General features: G+C 38.1%; 1 non-coding gene across 1 annotated transcript; it reads right to left on the bottom strand.

Moving 5' to 3' along the window:
- Nucleotides 1–761: 761 nt before the first annotated feature.
- Nucleotides 762–879, bottom strand: LOC150076979 (U5 spliceosomal RNA). The gene has a single exon (XR_016547763.1). It is a non-coding gene; the product is annotated as a U5 spliceosomal RNA (small nuclear RNA).
- Nucleotides 880–4340: the final 3461 nt, after the last annotated feature.

The following is a 4340-nucleotide window of genomic DNA, read 5'->3' as shown; positions in this document are numbered from 1 at the left end:
AAGCTAGACAGAAAAAACGCAAACAGAATAGCTGGGTAATTCCATCACGTGGGGATAAAAAAATATAGTCTCATCCCTCACAATGTAATGTTCCCCTCCATGTAACTATACTAACAATAACATTATAGCAATAAAAGGTATACCCTAATATAGGCAATTCCAATCCTTTAAGATACCTTTAAAAACCTTGTTCACTTTAAGTTACCTAACATGTAGGTTAGTGCAAAAGCATCATTTTAACGTAGCTATCTACTAAAGTAGTTAAATTAATTAATTAAATTGGCATCGTTTTGGTTATATCTCATATTGTGAATGCCTTCACAACGAGTTGCTATGGTAAAGTGTGTTTAGAGTCAAACGGCAAGAAGTTGCTATGGTATTGTACTACCTCGAATAAATAACACTTCACCAGTGGAGGACTACTGTTATTTATTCTCAGCGGATACCACCACCCAGACGACACCGCTGAGAATAAATAACAGTAGTTTTCTCCACTGGTGAAGTGTTAGTTATTTGAGGTAGTACAATACCACGGAAACTCGTTGTGAAGGCATTCACAATATGAGATATAACCCAATCGATGCCAATTTAATTAATTAATTAATAATGATGCTTTTGCAATAACAACCTTTCTTTTTGTCTCTACCTCGTAGCATGACTTTGCCCTTAAATATTTTATAGTCTTCAAGTTACCTTTAAAAAAAAGGCAAACCGAAGTAATAAAAATCACTTAAACCTACTTTTACATTATTTAACCAGTAATCCCACGAGGTGGGACCACAAAAATTCGCCATTAGGCTCATTGTAATGCTCCCCTCCACGGTAATCTTTAGTAAAAGGCGAAAGATTATCACGAACTATGAAGGGAAACCTGAGCAATTCAACACAATTACCTCAGGTCAAATTATATCTAGGACAATTATATTAGTTTACAAATGGTGTTCTGCGATATATTTAAATTATTTTTAAGTACGTTAACTCTAAATAAATTATCGTTAAAATTATTTTAATTCTATAAATTATATTAAGGAATTACATTATAAATTGTATTAAAAAACAATCTTTTCAGGCAAACAAGAAAAATGAAGCTGAATACTTAAGGCCAGTATGTGCTATTGAATTTAATTATTTATATTAGTTAATTAAAAAATTAACATGGTCAAATTAACTAATGATTTCATTTTATTGAAATTAAAGTACATAAAGTTGGGAAGGCGATCATCATTTCATGTTTTTACAGGATTTAGGGCTATACTCGAGGAGCGCTTTAAGCGTGGCGTTGTAAAAGCCCGGGTTTAGAGGAAGCGGGAGAGAAAAGGTGTGCACACTACACGTGCGCTTTCCACGCCGCGTTGGACGTTAGCTGGCGTTCAACACCTGCTGACGACTTAGCGTTAAAAGCGCCAGCAACTCAGCGTTTGTATTGCCTGAGGAAACATTCTCCCAGTGTTATGGGGTGGTTCGCCATCCTCGTTCATTACTTGTATGTACAGTATATTGTTTCAGCGGCTCCTGGAACATTAGTTCATCTCCTATTATTTTATTATTATTATTATGTGTAAGGTGGCACTTAGACTTCCGTCTATCTCCACCTGATAAAGTTGACTTTGTGCAGAACCTCTGCAAAATAGACCTGTATGGAAGGTCTCTTCGCCATCAGGGAGAAGCTGTCACCTGCACAGCCGATCCCCGGTGGCGAAGAGACCGTAATGGCCGCCCATATTCACTTGGTGCTGGGCCTGGTCTTCTATTTTAAGTGCCTCATGCACAAAAATCCCGCACCCACCGGAAGTAGTGCTATACCGGTGGGTGCCAGCAATCCCGCTCCCAGGCTGCCCACACCTGAGAGCCAGCAAAAAAAAAAAAAAATAAAATAAAATAAAATAAATAAATAAAATAAAATAAAATACATATATACACACACATAATATAAACAAACTAAAAAAAAAAGTTCATCTCCTATGGAGAAGACGTTTGACACCGAGAAGTTTATTTGTGAGGTGAATAGGAGGCCTTCCTTGTACAACACAGCATTAAAGGATTACGCCAACAAAGAAATAAAGGCAAACTGTTGGATTTAATTTGGTAAAGAAGCGTTTTCGAACTATTTTAGTACTGTTTCATTAGTTAATGAAATAAAAGACAGTTCACTTGTATAGACAATTTATTGTGAGGTTCCTCTGGTTATCTTTGTACGAATCACGAATGTATATAATTTAAGTTAATTTTTAAACAAGATCAAAACAGTAATCGGAAAATTGCAACAGTACAGCTAATGTCGGTGTTAACAAAAAAGAATCACGTGCAGTCTCTGTCTTCTTCCAACACGAATTTTAAACCTTTCGTTTCAACATAACTTCAGTGTATTTTTGTATATGATATACAGTAATTTATAATCTCTCTTTCTCTCTCAAGCGCCTCTGTAGCCAGGAGCAGCAGTGCGTAGCACACGCTTCTTGATTAGACCGGCGTTCGAGCCTGTGATCTCCACCAAATATGGAGGATGCGGAAAGGTCAGGGAATGACCACTGTATAACCCCGGAGCAATACTTGCTAATGCTTCTAAAACAGTTGTCTGTGGCTTCGGTCAGTGCGGTCGCATTTTGCTGTGCTCTGTGTTCAACATAGTTTTCTTGTCGGATCTAAATCGTCAACGGTGTTGAAAGTTTTCCTATCGTGAGGACGTAATGCACACTTCATACAGTGTTAATCTCCATCCTCTAGGACAGATACAACAGGTAAAATCTTATAATTGCTTTCGAAAATTCTGTTAAAAAATGACCAAATTCGCATAGTTAGACTGTTAAAGGTACGTCGTCAAGATTGCGAGCCTCGCAAGAAGGCATGGAAGTGACTCCTGCAATTTAATCTTTGCCTGAAGCTTCTTCACTGCCTTCACATAAATAAGGAATTTGAAACAGTATGGGAAAGACAATTGTAGTTCATTCCTACTGTAAAACGAACCATGTCCAGATTAACATGCCATTCTGCATGTGGGTCAAGTAGCCCTACTCGAACTGATCTTACCTTGCTGGACTGATTGCAAGGACAAAGACAGTGACTGCTGTACAGCGAAGCCAGAAATCGCTTAATCCTAATTCTCCTTGTTGACTGCTCCTTGTGCGAACGAAAACTCTCGTGGCTTACTGGACTAAGTTAAAAGTCAGATATTTCTTCCAGGTGTGGTTTAGTTTTGTAACAGGAAAACTTAACAAGTGTAATGATGATGTCTGATGACTATTCTTTATCGGACATGCCTGGAGATCTAACATTAGCTCCAGACTTTCTAAATACTGGGTTGAAAGAACCTTTAGACGAATTTATAGATATTCTAGGGAAGGAATTACCCCAACTGGGATCAACTGAAGGTGCAGCTGATTCTCACTCGGTAAATAACCCTGGAAATTCGAACTGTACGCTTAATTTAGATTACTTAAGTGTTCTGAAAAATACTTTTCTAGATTTTTTAAGTCAGGCTCCACCGTTACCCCCCTCATGGTGGTGGAAGCTGGTAAAATCTGGAACAGTATGGAACGATCGGTGATTGATCTCACCATTTATAATGAGAGGTTAAAAACAAATTTAGACTTAAGAGTTTTGCCTACGTTCACCCCTGTGGCCACTTATGCTAAGATGGCTGCAGCGAGTGCAGGCATAAAGACCACGCTGAACTGATTCCCTCAGGAATTCAGTCAAATCATGTAGTATTGATTAAAGCTAGCGAAAAGTGTGAATTAAAAACGAGTGAAGAAGTTAAACATGTGATTGCAACGAATTTTAAATCCGAACTTAAACAGATTAAAATAAAATCTATCACAAAAGTTTGAGAAAAAGGCGTTGCAATTGAAACTGCCACTGACGAAGACATTACTAAATTAAAGAACTGCCCGAAATTTGGGGAACATAAATTAATTGTAGACTGCCCCGAAAACTAAACCCGACTGTGATATTCTATGACATACAAAAAGATATGTCAGACCAAGAGTTCTTGGAGGATCTATATGTCAAAAACCTGTGCGAGCACAATGTTAGTGAGGAAGATTTCAAAAAGGGGTTAAGGTGAGGTTTAAGATTAACGCTAAAAACAAAAACAACAAACACTGGATAATTGAAGTTCCTGCCTATATCAGGCGAATCATATTAAAAGATGACGCTCGCGTCTACCTGGGCTGGTCGGTTCACAACATGAAGGATTTTATTATGGCTTCACTTTGTTTTAAATGTTTGGCTTATGGGCATTCGGCCAGATATTGCAGACAGCAGGACTACACATGTGGGCATTGTGGAGTGCAAGGTCATCAGTCGCAATCGTGTCCCACTCCTGAATCACCGGTTACATG

Source organism: Mastigoproctus giganteus, chromosome 12 (assembly GCF_048544385.1).
Source record: "Mastigoproctus giganteus isolate SK-2022 chromosome 12, ASM4854438v1, whole genome shotgun sequence".
Taxonomy (NCBI): domain Eukaryota; kingdom Metazoa; phylum Arthropoda; class Arachnida; order Uropygi; family Thelyphonidae; genus Mastigoproctus; species Mastigoproctus giganteus.
The sequence above is the reverse complement of the archived record's forward strand: the minus strand, read 5'-3'. Positions and strand labels throughout refer to the sequence as shown.